This window comes from Salmo salar, chromosome 09, assembly GCF_965601325.2.
Source record: "Salmo salar chromosome 09, fSalSal1, whole genome shotgun sequence".
Taxonomy (NCBI): domain Eukaryota; kingdom Metazoa; phylum Chordata; class Actinopteri; order Salmoniformes; family Salmonidae; genus Salmo; species Salmo salar.
The window spans coordinates 44,237,501-44,247,120 of record NC_138299.1 but is presented as its reverse complement, the minus strand read 5'-3'; the positions used below and the strand labels follow the sequence as shown (position 1 = coordinate 44,247,120).

General features: G+C 42.1%; 1 protein-coding gene across 1 annotated transcript in view; it reads left to right on the top strand.

Annotated features, from left to right (window-relative positions):
• The first annotated feature begins 3,698 nt into the window (after positions 1–3,698).
• Positions 3,699–9,620, top strand: part of LOC106611370 (neurexin-3a) — a 914,099-nt gene continuing 908,177 nt past the window's right edge. Inside the window, exon 1 of the mRNA XM_082955793.1 lies at positions 3,699–4,019. The gene's annotated coding sequence lies outside the window, so the exon portion shown is untranslated. The remainder of the gene's footprint in view (positions 4,020–9,620) is intronic.

Below are 9,620 nucleotides of genomic sequence, written 5' to 3'. Positions count from 1 at the left end.
GGTGGTCTGCTTAAAACATCAAGTTGGTATTACAGACTCGGATAGGGAGAGGTTAAAAATGTCAGTTTAGACACTTGCCAGTTGTGTACTCCGAGCATGCACTGCCCATCCTGGTAATCCGCCTGGCCCTGCGGCCTTGTGAATGTTTACCTGTTTATAGGTCTTACTCACATCGGCTGCAGAGAGCGTGATCACACAATCGTCCAGAACAGCTGATGCTCTCATGCATGTTTCAGTGTTACTTGCCTCGAAGTGAGCATAGAATTTATTTAGCTTGTCTGGTAGGCTTGTGTCATTTGGCATCTCTTGGCTGCGCTTCTCTTTGTAGTCTGTAATAGTTTGCAGACCCTGCCACATCCGACGAGCATCGGAGCCGGTGTAGTACGATTCGATCTTAGTCCTGTCTTGGCGCTTTGCCTGTTTCATGGTTCGTCGTAGGGCATAGCGGGATTTCTAAATGACACCAATAATAAGAAGAGACTTGCTTGGACCAAGAAACCCGAGCAATGGGCATTAGACAGGTGGAAATTTGTCCTTTGGTCTGGAGTCCAAATTGGACATTTTTGGTTCCAACCGCCGTGTCTTTGAGATTCGGTGTGGGTGAACGGATGATTTCTGCATGTGTATTTCCCACCTTAAAGCATGGAGGAGGTGATATGGCTACCACAGTATTCTGCAGCGATACGCCATCCCATCTGGTTTGGGCTCAGTGGGACTATCATTTGTTTTTCAACAGGACAATGACCCAACATACCTCGAGGCTGTGTACACTATTTTACCAAGAAGGGGAGTAATGGAGTGCTGCATCGGATGACCTGGCCTCCACAATCGCCCAACCTCAACCAAATTGAGATGGTTTGGGATGGGTTGGACCGCAGAGTGAAGGAAAAGCAGCCAACAAGTGAGCATATGTGGGAACTCCTTCAAGACTGTTGGAAAAGCATTCCAGGTGAAGCTGGTTGAGAGAATGCCAAGAGTGTGCAAATCTGTCATCAACGCAAAGGGTGGCTACTTTGAAGAATCTCAAACAGAGGGCTCAAAACAGGTGGGGCAAAGAGCACAGGACAGGTGAGTCAAATAATAATAAGTTCCACGGGAGTTCGCCATTATTGCTTTCACCTATCCTGCCTTTAGATCACACTTAACCTGTTAGGGCTAGGGGGCAGTATTGACACAGCCGGATAAAAAACGTACCCGATTTAATCTGGTTACTACTCCTGCCCAGTAACTAGAATATGCATATAATTATTGGCTTTGGATAGAAAACACCCTAAAGTTTCTAAAACTGTTTGAATGGTGTCTGTGAGTATAACAGAACTCATATGGCAGGCCAAAACCTGAGAAGATTTCAAGCAGGAAGTGGCCTGTCTGAGAAGTAGTGTTTCATCTTGGCTCTTTTTATTGAAGACACAGGATCTGTGCAATAACGTGACACTTCCTACGGCTTCCATAGGCTCTCAGAGCCCGGGAAAAAGCTGAACGATATCGAGGCAGGCTCTGGCTGAAACACTTTATCGCTTTTGGCAAGTGGCCACTCAGAGTACTATGGGCTTAGGCGCGTGCCCGCATCGACCGAATGCTTTCTTTTCCTTTGTCTGTTTACCTAAACGCAGATTCCCGGTCGGAATATTATCGCTTTTTTATGAGAAAAATGGCATAAAAATTGATTTTATACAGCGGTTGACATGCTTCGAAGTACGGTAATGGAATATTTAGAATTTTTTTGTCACGAATTGCGCCATGCTCGCCACCCTTATTTACCCTTTAGGATAGTGTCTTGAACGCACGAACAAAACGCCGCTATTTGGATATAACGATGGATTATTTTGGACCAAACCAACATTTGTTATTGAAGTAGAAGTCCTGGGAGTGCATTCTGACGAAGACAACAAAGGTAATAACATTTTTCTTATAGTAAATCTGACTTTGGTGAGTGCTAAACTTGCTGGGTGTCTAAATAGATAGCCCTGTGATGCCGGGCTATCTACTGAGAATATTGCAAAATGTGCTTTCACCGAAAAGCTATTTTAAAATCGGACATATCGAGTGCATAGAGGAGTTCTGTATCTATAATTCTTAAAATAATTGTTATGCTTTTTGTGAACGTTTTATCGTGAGTAATTTAGTAAATTCACCGGCAGTGTTCGGTGGGAATGCTAGTCACATGCTAGTCACATGCTAATGTAAAAAGCTGTTTTTTGATATAAATATGAACTTGATTGAACAAAACATGCATGTATTGTATAACATAATGTCCTAGGGTTGTCATCTGATGAAGATCATCAAAGGTTAGTGCTACATTTAGCTGTGGTTTGGGTTTATGTGACATTATATGCTAGCTTGAAAAATGGGTGTCTGATTATTTCTGGCTTGGTACTCTGCTGACATAATCTAATGTTTTGCTTTCGTTGTAAAGCCTTTTTGAAATCGGACAGTGTGGTTAGATTAACGAGAGTCTTATCTTTAAAATGGTGTAAAATAGTCATATTTTTTTAAAATTGAAGTAATAGCATTTCTAAGGTATTTGAATAACGCGCCACAGGATTCAACCTAGCCCATAGAGGTTAAATAAAAACACTATTGAGACTCACCCACGGTTCTGGAATATGATAGAGTCAGGCGCTGGCAGTCTCATCCGAGTGTCTCTCTCCGAAAATGTGGAGGATGTCAGACAGTTTGAAAGTCTAGAAAACATATATTTATCCCTTATATATTTATTATAATAAATTCCATTTAGCAGACACTTTAAAAAAAAATCCAAAGCGACTTAGTCATACATTTTTTATGAATAAGTGTTCCCGGGAATCGAACTCACTGTCTCGGCGTTGAGCTACAACTGAGCTACATTTTTGGACTCAATTACAGTGAGTATACCAAATATTAGGAACACCTTCCTGATATTGAGTTGCACCCCCCTTTTTGCCCTCAGAACAGGCTCAATTCGTCAAGTCATGGACTCTACAAGGTGTTGAAAGCGTTCCACAGGGATACTGACCCATTTTGATGCCAAACATTCACAAAGTTGTGTCAAGTTGTCTGGATGTCCTTTCAGTGGTGGAACATTCCTGATACACACAGGAAACTGTTGAGTGTAAAAAAAACAGCAGCGTTGCAGTTCTTGACACAAAAAACGGTGTGCCTAGCACCTACTACCATATCCCGTTCAAAGGCACTTAAATATTTTGTCTTGACCATTCACACTCTGAATGGCACACATACACAATCCATGTATGTATTAAAAATCCTTCTTTAACCTGTCTCCTCCCCTTCATCTACACTTATTGAAGTGGATTTAACAGGTGACATCAATAAAGGATCATATCTTTCACCTGGATTCACCTGGTCAGTCTATCATGGAAAGAGTACTTAATGTTTTGTCCACTCAGTATATATTAATGGAGATAGGTTTGCACATCACAGTTTGTAAAAACCACATTTTTATTTTCAGTATGAAGTGAGTTATTATCAACTTTTCCACATTCCACTGATGTTTGGGAAGTGGCATGTCTATCCTCAGTCTTGGAGGGTGTACTGAAACCACCCACCGATGTTGTAACCCATTGTGTTACATCTAAAGTGTGAAGTAGCCTAACCCAGTCTCTACCAAACACAAACACACACATGCCTCAGCATGTTCCGTGAGTGAGAAGGAATGCCTTCACTGCTGTGTCTCCCAGTCTACGGCTTTAATGGTGCGCGCGCGGCGGCGGCGGTGGTGCTGAGGAGAGGAGAGACCAGGAGAGGGCGGGCTGTGTGTGAACATCCCGTGACCGGCCGCCAGTCTCACCGAGCTAGAGCGCCGCTCTTGTGATGCACTGTGGCGGAGACCGACAGGAGAGGAACTGAGGAAAGAACATCCAGGTATAATCCCGGTTTAACGGCTATTACTGTGTCGGAAGTCTCGTTCTCATCGGCGTGGTTTTTGTTCAGTCTACTCTGTATTTTACCGAACCGGGATCTAAACGTTATCGGAGTTTATTGTCGGATTATTATGCTTTGGATATTATCTCATAACTAAGGTCAGTGGTGCTCTCTATTCGAATGCCAACGGGCTCTTGTCATTACTAACGAAGCATTCCAAATCGTTCTAATCGTTCGTTAGGAACGAATAGACTAATATTTGGGTTGGAATGGGGATGTTTGGTAGACATTTTCAACATGCTTGTAGTTTCGGCTGTTGACAGTCTACTGAAACAAGTTGGACGTTGAGAAAGTCGGCATGTTGTCAAATCTACCGATTCAAAAGTAGGTACTGCAATAGGCTATATTATAAATCGACCGGAAACACAAGACCATGAATGATATCGACGCTAAAGCGAATAAGGTCGCTACCTGCTGCAGGGTGGCTTATGGGTATGAAGTGGGGAATTCCGGTCATATCGGCTTGCTCCCCATTCCGCGTTCAAGAAGTCCAGGGTGACAAGCATGGACAAGCCCCCAGAACGGATAGAAGTATGATCACATCGCTCAGCTCGTGGACACTGGCACTTTCCGCTCCCATATCCAATATTAATAATCTGAATAATTAATCCTTATCAAAAACAGAGCGTTAGGGCATTATAAGGGGTATAAGCGACGCTAAATATACGTTTGCTTTCTACAACTCTCGTTCTCACCTTCAAAGTAGTGTTGAAAAATTGATACGGGTGTCAGTGTCTTACGACTGTCAGCGTGCGCCGGGTAATGTAAAATGTCATTGACGGTTCAGAGTAAACACAGTGATTCTAAGTATTACCGGTTTGGTTGGCATAACAACACATATGTCCATGAAACTAAGTTTAGGAATATATTTCCGGTTTGATAGTGTAAGCTAAAACAGACATGAAGTACTGCTTTAACATTTGATATGGGAACATGACCTTCTACGTTCCAATGATAGCCCCAGGCTGCAGACACCTTGTTGGAGACCAGACATTTGCTATTCCCACTTTCCATCTAAAATCGTATTTCTTACATGCACATTTTAACGAAGTAGACGAATTTAGAAAAAAATCTACGAGAAGAACGCGTTGTCTCCATTTCGACATTTTTTTCACAGACATAGTTGTTCATTTGTAGCTATTACATATGATAAAACATAACAAACAACCTGAAAGAATTATATAAATACGTTAGAGTAAAATATTTATTGTCATGTGAGTCTGTAGTTGGAGTGTAAAAATAACGCAGGAAAAGGATGTTTTTTTTTTTGACGTGGTTGAATTCGTTCAGTATGAAATCCAAAATGAGCTGGTGAGCTCTGCTGAGCGTTGAGGGAGGGTGTTGTTGAAGTGCTGGTGGGCTACAGTACGTTTCGTATGACATTTATGAACATGGTGGTGTTTTTGCCGTATGGATTTTGATATAATCAATATCTAACAGTTTTTATATATATCTTTTTTTTTAAGACTAAACGAATTGGCTCTAGTCGTATAATACCCATGGATCAACTCTCTGCATGTTTTATGTTACATCATGCAATTACTTACATTTTGTTTTACATCGTTTCATGTTTTAAATCATAAATAGGAAGATATGTGACCTAAAGTGTAAAAAAAAGGCTTCGATAAATTCCTGTAAAAAAAAAAAAATGAATGTAAGATATGACAAAATGTTGGTTAAAATTGTCACGTTTTGACCTAACGTTTTTTTTTCCAATAAAGGTTTGCTCAGCACCTTCACCAGTCGTGGTGGAATAAAACACTGCAATTTGATCAGCAAAAGGGGCGACGTGTGTAGTTTATCATTGTGCCACACATTCAATGTGTCGGATTTCCAGTGTTAATAGGCTTAGTGAATACATCAGAATGCAGGGAAACTCCTAATCACGTTTTTTTCAACGTACAGACATATGCCTTAGAAATGGGCGTGACCGCTGTGAAACGTCTCTTTCTCACACCGCAAGGCCTAAAAGCCAGCGGCTATGCTCTCCATTACAATGATCCTTTGAAATACACATAACTGATTCTAGCTATGTTTAATTTTATTGGTACATTTTCAAATCATGATTCAAAATTGGAAAAAATATATATTTCATCCAGCAGTTTTTTTTTCTTCTCACAAAATACATCATATTTTGTTTGAAACGGTAATGTTTTTCATGGATATTATTACACTAATATTAGGCCTATACTTCCTGCAAAAATAAAATATTATAGCCCAATATACAACGAAAACGTTTTGTTATTCAATCATTTCAATAAAATAAATAGACCCTATTCGAGAAGAAAATTTGAATGAAATGTCTGAGTGGTTTTTGCGGTCGTGTAAACCATACTGATTCTCTGCCATGGTTATCTGTGGTGGTGGGATTTAGCGGTAGTGGCTGCAGGGCGCACGGCTGGGGTTGGTGCGAGGTATAATTTGGCTGTCCTGCTTTCTGGGCGCTGGTTGGCAGACGATTAACTGCTCTGACAAATCAACCGAAAACGGCCAAAGGGTTCTCAATGTAACGTTAATCCGTATGGGCGGGAGAGGGAACACAATATTTGTCACATAATACTACTCGCAATATTATTGAGGATGCTCTTTTATTTAATTTAATTCTGTCGTTTCTATATGGATAAAACAAAACACAATTGTTTCGATGTTCTTTTTCTTGTCGGATGATTATAAGATACTTTCGGCAGATAAAAAAAAAAATGTTAGACTATTATATTGTTTTTGTTGAGTTCGTCACAATCACACGCAATTTAATGCAGATCAAAGCAACAACACACAACAAGATGTAAAGGCGTGATTAAAGATACAAGAGGGAGGAAAAATGATCTCTGGTTTTATCAATTCGGTCATGCCTTTCTAAATAAAACGAGGTCCAACAGCTCACAGTGATTGTATGTTTCTGAGAAAGGTGCTGCAATTTACTCTGACTGACCCTGTATAGGCCTGTGTGGTGAGAATGTGTTTGTGTGTATGCGCGAGCGTGCGTGCGTGTTGATGTGTGTGCATGTGTGTAAAAACTGTGCAAGGACAGATTACACATTGGTGTCAAATGACAGAAACAAAAATCAGGGTGAAAGAGATTAACCTATAATAAATATAAAGCAACAGTAAAAAAAAACAAACATAGACCTACATATCAAACAAGCATAATAATAATAACACAATGTCCATTTATAATAATGACATTTTTTAGTTCTACTGTTGTGGAATGAAAGGAATGTGTATTATACACTGGGGGTACAAAACATAAAATCCACTTCAATCAGTGTAGCTGAAAGGGAGGAGACAGGTTAAAAAATGATTTTTAAGCTTCGAGACAATTGAGATGTGGATTGTGTATGTGTGCCATTCAGGGGGTGAATGGTCAAGACAAAATATTTAAGTGCCTTTGTACTGGGTATGGTAGTAGGTGCCAGGCACACACTTTTTTTGTGTGTCAAGAACTGCAATGCTCCTGGATTTTTCATGCTCAACAGTTTCCAGTGTGTATCAGGAATGGTCCACAACCCAAAGGACATCCAGCCAACTTGACACAACTGTGGGAAGCATTGGAGTCAACATGAGCCAGCATCCCTGTGGAATGGTGTCAAAACACCTTGTAGAGTCCATGTCCTGATGAATTTAACCTGTTCTGATGGCAAAAAGAGGTGGGGTGCAACTCAATATTAGGAAGGTGTTCTGAATGTTTTGTAGGGTGTATACTGGGTCTATCCCCAGACGTTGCTACGGAGTATCCTGGGTCTATCCCCAGACGTTGCTACGAAGTATACTGGGTCTATCCCCAGACGTTGCTAAGAAGTATACTGGGTCTATCCCCAGACGTTGCTACGGAGTATACTGGGTCTATCCCCAGACGTTGCTACGAAGTATACTGGGTCTATCCCCAGACTTTGCTACGGAGTATACTGGGTCTATCCCCCAGACTTTGCTACAGTGTATACTGGGTCTATCCCCAGACGTTGCTACGGAGTATACTGGGTCTATCCCCATACGTTGCTATGGAGTATTCTGGGTCTATCCCCAGACGTTGCTATGGAGTATACTGGGTCTATCCCCAGACGTTGCTATGAAGTATACTGGGTCTATCCCCATACGTTGCTACGGAGTATACTGGGTCTATCCCCAGACGTTGCTACGGGGTATACTGGGTCTATCCCCAGACGTTGCTACGGAGTATACTGGGTCTATCCCCATACGTTGCTACGGAGTATACTGGGTCTATCCCCAGACGTTGCTACGGAGTATACTGGGTCTATCCCCAGACGTTGCTACGGAGTATACTGGGTCTATCCCCAGACGTTGCTACGGAGTATACTGGGTCTATCCCCAGACGTTGCTACGGAGTGATCAAATTCAAGAGCAGGGTTATGAAATTATTAGGTATATTAGCAGCATTATTATTATGACTGTATATTTACGTAGACAGGCATTAGTTGTAGCAGTATGTTTCTGTAGCAGTATGTTTCTTTAGCAGTATGTTTGTGTAGCAGTATGCTTGGTAGCAGATATGGCTTATTACTGGTGAGTGTGTGTGTGTGTGTGTGTTTTTCTGCAGAGTGATGTAATGCAGGATAAGGATTATTTTAATTAGATAAATGAAGATAAAGATAAGCTGCTGATTTAAAAAAAAATAGATTTTCTCTGTAGTGTGAGGACTGGTACCTACAGATATACAATGCGTGCGTGTGTGTGTGTGTGTCTGGGTGTCTGTGTGTCTAGGTGTGTGTGTGTGTGTGTGTCTGTGTGTGTGTGTGTCTGTGTGTGTGTGTGTCTGGGTGTGTGTGTGTCTGGGTGTGTGTCTAGGTGTGTGTGTGTGTCTAGGTGTGTGTCTAGGTGTGTGTGTGTGTCTAGGTGTGTGTGTCTAGGTGTGTGTGTGTGTGTCTAGGTGTATGTCTAGGTGTGTGTGTGTGTGGCTAGGTGTGTGTCTGTGTGTGTGTCTGGGTGTGTGTGTGTCTGGGTGTGTGTCTAGGTGTGTGTGTGTGTGTCTGTGTGTGTGTCTGGGTGTGCGTGTGTCTGGGTGTGTGTCTAGGTGTGCGTGTGTCTGGGTGTGTGTCTAGGTGTGTGTGTGTGTGTCTGTGTGTGTGTCTGGGTGTGCGTGTGTCTGGGTGTGTGTCTAGGTGTGTGTGTGTGTCTAGGTGTGTGTCTAGGTGTGTGTGTGTGTCTAGGTGTGTGTGTCTGGGTGTGTGTGTGTGTGTGTGTGTGTGTCTAGGTGTGTGTGTGTGTTTGTGTGTGTCGCTGTGTGTAGGAGTGCAGTGATGTAAAGCCAGAAAGGGAGTGTTATTAATCATTTAAAATGCTAGATAAATCAAACAGGGCTTTTCTGGGATGCAGGCCTTGGTTGACCACATAGTGTTGGTTGCATCGTAGCAGTCTGTCCGTTTGTGTGCGCTTGTCTGTAAGTGTGTGTAGTAGTAGCTAGCAGTGTCTGTCTGTCTGTCTGTCTGTCTGTCTGTCTGTCTGTCTGTCTGTCTGTCTGTCTGTCTGTCTGTCTGTCTGTCTGTCTGTCTGTCTGTCTGTCTGTCTGTCTGTCTGTCTGTCTGTCCAGTGTGTGTGTGCTCAGTGTGTGTGTGTCTCAGTGTGTGTGTGTCTCAGTGTGTGTGTCTGTCGCAGTGTGTGTGTGTCTGTCGCAGTGTGTCTGTCTGTGTCTGACTCTGTGTCTGTCTGTCTCAGTGTGTCTGTCTCAGTGTGAGTGTGTGTCT